The sequence below is a fragment of the Polypterus senegalus genome, chromosome 1, assembly GCF_016835505.1.
Source record: "Polypterus senegalus isolate Bchr_013 chromosome 1, ASM1683550v1, whole genome shotgun sequence".
Lineage (NCBI taxonomy): Eukaryota > Metazoa > Chordata > Cladistia > Polypteriformes > Polypteridae > Polypterus > Polypterus senegalus.
In genome coordinates this window covers 211,516,946-211,525,773 of record NC_053154.1, presented here as the reverse complement: position 1 = coordinate 211,525,773, position 8,828 = coordinate 211,516,946, and positions in this window count along the sequence as shown.

The following is an 8,828-nucleotide window of genomic DNA, read 5'->3' as shown; positions in this document are numbered from 1 at the left end:
GAAATTGCCGAGCATTGCTGTCAAATTATGAATCATTTCTCTCCTGTAGACAACTACTAAATAATCACTGCAAAAATATTACACTTATAATCACTCACGTGATGAAAAAAATAAGACAAAAGTGTTTTTAAGAACAGCAATGGAAGGCAGCTTACTCACAACATTCTCAAGGACATGGCAGACTAAGCAATGAACACAAATATAAGAATAAACAGTAGATTGTGGTGGAAGGAAAGCTGCAAAAAAAGGGGGGGTGGAACAAACCTTAAACTTGTGTGACTTTAAAAAGAAGTTCGGTGGCGGCAGTGATATAAATGAAGCTGACCTACCATTTATGAGACTGTCAAATCATTAACATTGTGTTAAAACATTGTTCTTGATGGCAGTGAAGCATGACATTTTCTTTTCACTTTTTCTCAGTTTGTTACAAGCAGCAGAGTTCCCTTAGTATTTACAGGTTATCATCTGCATTGTGCTGTAATACACAGATAAAGGTAAGCAAACTCTAAACCCCGAACTGCTGTATGTAGGTGAGTCCATCCAATAATAAAGAAACTGGAGATGCATTTTAATAACAGATATAAATATAATCTAGCTAAATTATACATGGATACACTATAGACAAACCGAGAAAACCAACAAAACATGTACGGTGCATCCGGAAAGTATTCACAGCGCATCACTTTTTCCACATTTTGTTATGTTACAGCCTTATTCCAAAATGGATTCAATTCATTTTTTTCCTTAGAATTCTACACACAACATGGGGGCTTGATGTGCTTTGGACGTGCTCTGTCTCTGGGTATGTCAGAGGACTGGGACTGCATGAAGTGGGTTTTAGCCTCACCTGGGGAGGCAAAAAGGGAGGGTGGGGGGTTAAGGGGGGAAGAGAAAGAGAGCAGGCTTGATCTATATCTAATCTATCATCTCAATCTTTATAATTATAACTATCAACGTAATAATAAGCTGCATGGCAACAACTCTTGGGGGAATAGGAAATTAAGACCTAAACTATTTCACTTCCAGTTAAGACTATAATATGACACCAAAAACTCAGAATCAGTGTCTCCATGATGGGACAGTTAACTTCGTAAGCTGGAATGTTAAAGGCCTGAATCACGAATTAAAGAGAAAGAAAGTACTTTCTCACCTAACAGGTCTAAATGCTAAAATAGTATTTTTACAGGAAACCCACTTACTAAGTAAGGATCAGTTCCGGCTGCAAAAGACTGGACTGGCCAAATGTTCCATTCTAGTTTTACAAAGAAAACTAGAGGGGTGGGAATTCTCATACATAGAACAGTACCATTTGTAGCATCAGATGTAGTATTGGATCCTGAAGGGAGATATGTGATGGTCATGGGAGACTTATCTAACTGTAAAATGATTTTGATAAATGTTTATGCACCTAATGTTGATGATAAGGAATTTATACAAAATTTATTTGCATCCATTCCCAATCTGAACACTCATAAACTTATAATGGCTGGGGACTTTAATTGTGTTCTAAATCCACTTTTAGATAAGACTTCCTCCACAGGGGAACGCAACTAACACCGCAAAGATAATTACAAAGTTTATAACTGATCACAACTTATCAGATCCCTGGAGGTTTTAAACCCAAATTCAAGAACATATTCTTTCTACTCACCAGTACATCATTGCTACTCAAGGATTGATTACTTCTTTATAGATAATAACTTCTTGCCTAAGATTAAATCTTGTAAATACGATGCTATTGTTATTTCAGACCATGCTCCGATGATCTTGGAGCTGAAATTACTAAGCCCCATACACTCACCCCGCAGATGGCGCCTCAATCCGCTTCTATTAGCTGACGAGAATTGTACTGAATTTATATCCAAACAAATCGAATTCTTTCTAGAGACAAATACATCCCCTGAGATCTCTGCAGGAATACTCTGGGAAACTCTTAAGGCCTTCTTAAGAGGACAGATTATCTCATATCTTTCCCACAGAAATAAATCCGAGCGAAGAAAGTAGCAGAGATAAAAAGCGAAATTACTAAAATAGATGAAGAACATGCCAGACTACCAAGCGAGACTCTACATAAGAGGAGGCAGGCTCTACATTCAGAATTAAACCTCTTGACAACTAAAGAAACCGAACAACTAATTTACAAATCCAGACATCATTATTATGAACATGGAGAGAAAGCTAATAAGCTTTTAGCAACAAATTCACAAGCAAGATGCAACGCAATCTCGTAATTACTAACACTAATGGAGATAAAATCATCGAACACAAAAATATAATGTACACTTTTAGAGACTACTATAAATCCCTATATACTACTGAGTTTAAAGAAGACAATATACAATCTAATGCATTTCTGGATAAATTACAGATACCACAAATTGACGCTATTAGTGTGGAGGACATCGATAAACCTCTGTCATTATCAGAATTACTGGATGCTATAAAGTCACTCCAAGGTGGAAAAGCAGCAGGCCCTGATGGCTACCCTGCAGAGTTTTACAAGAAATTCTCCGCTCAGCTAGCTCCCTCCTATTAGCAACATTTACAGAAGCCAGAGATAACCAATCTCTTCCACAAACCTTTCGCCAAGCACTAATCACTGTCTTTCCAAAACAAAATAAGGACTTATTACAATGTGCATCATACAGACCAATTTCACTTCTGAATAACGACGTTAAAATACTCTCTAAAATCATAGCTAGAAGGATGGAGAAAGTGCTCCCTCAGTAATATCACAAGACCAAACTGGATTTATTAGGGGCCGACACTTATCTTCAAATCTTCGACGCCTGTTTAATGTAATATACTCACCAACTAAATCAAACACCCCAGAAATATTATTATCATTGGATGCAGAAAAAGCATTCGACATGATTGAATGGAAATACCTTTTACTATTTTGGAGAAGTTTGGGTTTGGCCCGAACATTTGTGCATGGATTAAATTACTGTATACTAACCCAGAAGCTTCAGTTTGCATCAATAACATTTGCTCAGACTACTTTAAACTAGAACGTGGCACAAGACAAGGATGCCCTTTGTCACCACTGCTGTTTGCAATTGCCATTGAACCACTGGCAATACATTGTCGAAATACTGATCAGATAAAGGGGATTAGCAGAGAAGGACTGGAACAGAAAATCTCATTATATGCAGATGACATGGTACTGTATATATCGGATCCAGAAAATTCTGTGCCTGCAGTCTTAGCAGCACTCACAGAATTTCAAAAGCTCTCTGGTCTCAGAATTAATCTGAATAAAAGTGTACTCTTTCCGTGAATTCGCAAGCATATAATATTAGATTAGACACCCTTCCTTTTATCATTGCAGAACAGTTTAAATACCTCGGGGTAAACATCACAAGTAAACATAAAGCTCTTTATCAACAAAATTTCGTGCCTGTATGGAAAAAATTAAACAAGACTTGCATAGATGGTCAACCCTTCATCTCACACTAGCTGGAAGAATTAACACTGTTAAGATGAATATTCTTCCTAAGCTCCTTTTTATTTCAAAACATACCAATATACATTAATAAATCGTTCTTTAAGCAATTAGATTCAACAATAACCTCATTTATTTGGAATTCTAAACATCCACGCATCAAAAGAGCGACCCTACAAAGACAAAAGGCAGAAGGCGGCATGGCTCTACCTAACTTCCAGTTTTATTACTGGGCAAATATACAGTCGATAAGAACCTGGACACAAATAGAAGAACATACACAGGCATGGACCGCAATAGAAGTAAAATCCTGCAGTACTTCTTTGTATTCCTTGCTTTGTGCTCCAATAAACACACGTTATCGGCAATACACTAATAACCCAATTGTGCTCCACTCACTTAGAATCTGGAACCAATGTAGAAAGCATTTTAAGACGGAGAAGCTTCTTTCTGTGGCACCCTGCAAAAGAACCACCTCTTTCAACCCTCACAAACATATGCAGTTTTAATATCTGGAAAAATTTGGAATTAACTTGCTTAGAGATCTTTATATAGACAACGTCTTTGCATCCTATGAACAATTACATTCCAAATTTAACATTCCAGCTACAAATTTCTTTCACTATCTTCAAATCAGGAACTTTGTTAAACAGAACCTTCCAGATTTTCCTCATCTTGCACCCTCATCCACGCTGGAAAAATTATTGCTCAATTTCAAGGAGTTAGACTCCATCTCTACAATATATAAAATCCTTTTACAATCCCTTCCTTTCAAAGATCCAAGAGGACACTGGGAAAATGACCTCTCAATTAATATATCAGAAAAGGAGTGGAAAGTAGCAATGCAGAGAATTCACTCAAGCTCCATATGCAAAGCATACAATTATACAACTCAAAATTATATATCGAGCACATCTGTCTCGACTAAAACTCTCCAAAATGTTTCCAGGGCATGATCCAACCTGCGAGGGTTGCAACCAAGCCCCAGCCTCACTAGGTCACATGTTCTGGGCCTGCTCCAAATTAACATTATTCTGGACAAAAATTTTTAATTACCTCTCAGACAGTCTTGGACTCACAATCCCTCCTAACCCATTAACAGCTGTGTTTGGGGTTCTTCCAGAGGGTCTTAAAGTGGAGAAAGACAAACAAATTGTGATTGCATTCACTACACTGTTGGCACGCAGACTTATTCTGATAAACTGGAAGAACCCAAACTCTCCTCTTTTAAGTCAGTGGGAAACTGATGTGTTATATTATTTAAAATTGGAAAAATCAAATACTCAGTTAGAGGATCTGTGCAGACTTTTTCAAAACATGGCAGGATCTAATCAGTAATATTTTGAAATGATTTTATAAAGCACAGAGAATTTGTTGATTTAGGTATTTTTAAAAGCCTTAAATTTTACACCGTTTGGCTTGCTCTCTCTCTCAAGGGTGGGGATCGATCTGTTCTTAGCATAATTCTTTTTTTTTTGTAAAAACTTGATTGCTATGTATTGATTGTAATAAAATTAATAAATAAAAAAAAAAAAAAAAAAAAAAGAATTCTACACACAACACCCCATAATGACAACGTGAAAAAAGTTTACTTGAGGTTTTTGTAAATTTATTAAAAATAACAAAAATTGAGAAAGCACATGTACATAAGTATTCACAGCCTTTGCCATGAAGCTCAAAATTGAGCTCAGGTGCATCGTGTTTCCCCTGATCATCCTTGAGATGTTTCTGCAGCTTAATTGGAGTCTACCTGTGGTAAATTCAGTTGATTGGACATGATTTGGAAAGGCACACACCTGTCTATATAAGGTCCCACAGTTGACAGTTCAAGAGAACAAACAAAGCATGAAGTCAAAGGAATTGTCTGTAGACCTCTGAGACAAGATTGTCTCGAGGCACAAATCTGGGGAAGGTTACAGAAACATTTCTGCTGCTTTGAAGGTCCCAGAGAGCACAGTGGCCTCCATCATCTGTAAGTGAAAGAAGTTCGAAACCACCAGGGGCCTTATGTATAACGCCGTGCGTAGAACTCGCACTATAACATGGCGTAAGCACAAAAGCCGAAATCTGCTTACGCACAGAAAAATCCAGATGCAGGAATCTGTGCATACTCCCAACTTCCACGTTCTTCCGCTACATAAATCCCGATCAGCATGAAAACTAACACTCGTGCACGCGCTTTATGTAACTCCCCAACTCCTCCCAGAATTACGCCTTTTTGAATATGCAAATGAATATAAATCGCCCTTAAGCTCAGCCTTCTGCGAAAAGACAATGTGAAAAGCATGGGGGAAAATATAAGAATTTCAGCGAATACCAAGTGGAGGCAAAGGAAAAACATACTATTTGTTCAAATAAACTGTGGTATAATCAACAAAAGGAAGTTGATCGAGTGACATAGCGTGTTGGAGAAACTTGAAAGCTCACGTTCACAAAATCACACAGTACCAGAAATAAAAAAGAAGTCACATATCAAAGTCGCTGTGAAAAGGCGAGTTGTAGCCCACTGTCTGAGTGTCATATGAAAGCTTGTTAGGGTACAGAGAAAAAAAGGCACACAGTGGGGAAAAAGCACGAAATGTCGACTTCAATCTCGACATTTCCACTTTGATCACATAGTTTATTTTGTCATTAAAGTAGAACATCATAAACTTCATCTTAAAATCGTTTAATTAACCAGTTTCCCAAATCACATTGTAATTAAAGTAGCACGTTAAATGCTTTGTTTTGTATTTGATCTCCTATGTGCTCTATGTGTGAATCACTACTTGCTTCTTAAACCGGCTCTCTTCCTCCAACTGGACACAGAATCCATTACATTCGTGATATTACAGCTCTCTGAATAACTAAAATACTGAGATGTATACATATCATCATTTTTATGACGATAGGAGTTAAAGCACATTATTAAACATGGGTTTCACTTCGATGAAATAATTTATTGCAGCAGTACTCAGGGGCGGCTCTAGGCTTGTGGTGGCACTGGGCAGAAGAAGAATCGGTGGCTCCTTCGCCTGCCAATGTCAGTAAGGTAGCTTATGCATGGTGGATGGCCACGTCCGTTGCAGACACTGCATAGCCGCCTCATGCACATGACACAAGCATTTAAACTTTTGCCGAAATTTGTCGCTGCGTTTTTAGCTGTGTTGTTATTTTCTCTTTCTGTTTTATATTCAATATATATTGGCATAGCCGCCACTGCAGTCCTTGCTTTTCTTTCCCCAAGTAACCGATCGCCACACAATCAGCTCTGTAATAGAAGTTAAGCCATCTGTAAGCTTAGCGCCGATTCTTTAAAACGTTTAAGTAACATTGAAATATCTTCGTAGTACATGTTTAATTATTCTATCCTTCACGACACTCCCAGTGAAGAATATAGATTTAAATGAAGTTAAAAGTTTTCTGTATAATACAATAAACATATTTTACTGCATTTCACCTTAAAAATTATATCATCATCATATGTAAATACACGCTTTATAAAGTGGCTCAGGTTGTGCGATATTATAACTATAGTGCAAGTTTACAGTGGGGTGATTGTACTTATAAGTACAAACAGTTCTACAAGGTGCAATTGATTGAGTGCATTTAAAGTTCTTGGGATGAAACTGTTTCTGAACCGCGAGGTCCGTACAGGAAAGGCTTTAAAACGTTTTGCAGTGGCTGAGACAGCGTGTCCTTGAAGTTGTATACCGATAATTCTCTTTCCGATCAGCTGCTGCTGTGATTCACACTCAGATACAATGATATGAATTCTCCCGAGTGGTGCAGTGAGAGTAACATGGAAAAAGATGATCCGCTGTGGCAACTCCTAACAGGAGGAGCTGAAAGAAGAAGAAGAAGGAGAAGTGAGAGTAACAATGCTAAAGCAGTTATGGTATTTGGAATACTATGGCTGTTCCCTGGACCATTATATTGTTACAAGTTAATTACAATCAGATGCGTTACAATAATAAAGAATATGCGGTTAGTTTCAGTGTATTTATAAAGCCGCATCAGGAAAATAAGGTGTAACCACACAGGAACAGTAGCACTGCTTTGACGCTGGGTGCCGCCAGTCTGCAAAACCGAACGGAGAACTTGCGTACGACAAGGTATTGAGGTACCATGGAAAAGTGCGTGGCTTTACGCCAAGTGTAGGTTTTATACATCGCGGTTTGAACGTGGAAAAGTTCATACGCAACATTTCTGTGCGTACGCACCGTTTATACATGAGGCCCCAGGACTCTTCCTAGAGCTGGCTGGCCATCTAAACTGAGCGATCGGGGGAGAAAGGCCTTAGTCAGGGAGGTGACCAAGAACCCGATGGTCACCCTGTCAGAGCTCCAGAGGTCCTCTGTGGAGAGAGGAGAACCTTCCAAAAGGACAACCGTCTCTGCAGCAATCCACCAATTAGGCCTGTATGGTAGAGTGGCCAGACGGAAGCCACTCCTTAGTAAAAGGCACATGGCAGCCCGCCTGGAGTTTGCCAAAAGGCACCTGAAGGACTCTCAGACCACGAGGAACAAAATTCTCTGGTCTGATGAGACAAAGATTGAACTCTTTGGTGTGAATGCCAAGCGTCACATTTGGAGGAAACCAGGCACCGCTCATCACCAGGCCAATACCATCCCTACAGTGAAGCATGGTGGTGGCAGCATCATGCTGTGGGGATGTTTTTCAGCGGCAAGAACTGGGAGACTAGTCAGGATAAAGGGAAAGATGACTACATTAATGTACAGACACATCCTGGATGAAAACCTGCTCCAGAGCGCTCTTGACCTCAGACTGGGGCGACGGTTCATCTTTCAGCAGGTCAACAACCCTAAGCACACAGCCAAGATATCAAAGGAGTGGCTCGGGACAACTCTGTGAATGTCCTTGAGTGGCCCAGCCAGAGCCCAGACTTGAATCCGATTGAACATCTCTGGAGAGATCTTAAAATGGCTGCGCACCGACGCTTCCCATCCAACCTGATGGAGCTTGAGAGGTTCTGCAAAGAGGAATGGGCGAAACCGCCCAAGGATAGGTGTGCCAAGCTTGTGGCATCATATTCAAAAAGACATGAGGCTGTAATTGCTGCCAAAGGTGCATCGACAAAGTATTGAGCAAAGGCTGTGAATACTTATGTACATGTGATTTCCCAGTTTTTTTATTTTTAATAAATTTGCAGAAACCTCTATAAACATTTTTCACATTGTCATTATAGGGTGTTGTGTGTAGAATTCTGAGGAAAAAAATGAATTTAATCCATTTTGAAATAAGGCTGTAACATAACAAAATGTGGAAAGAGTGATGCGCTGTGAACACTTTCGGGATGCACTGTATGTACCATGTTTTGAATGATGGTGAAGTGGGCAGCTTTAAAAAGATCCCAGGGTGAAATATAGCCTGTAAGAATGAC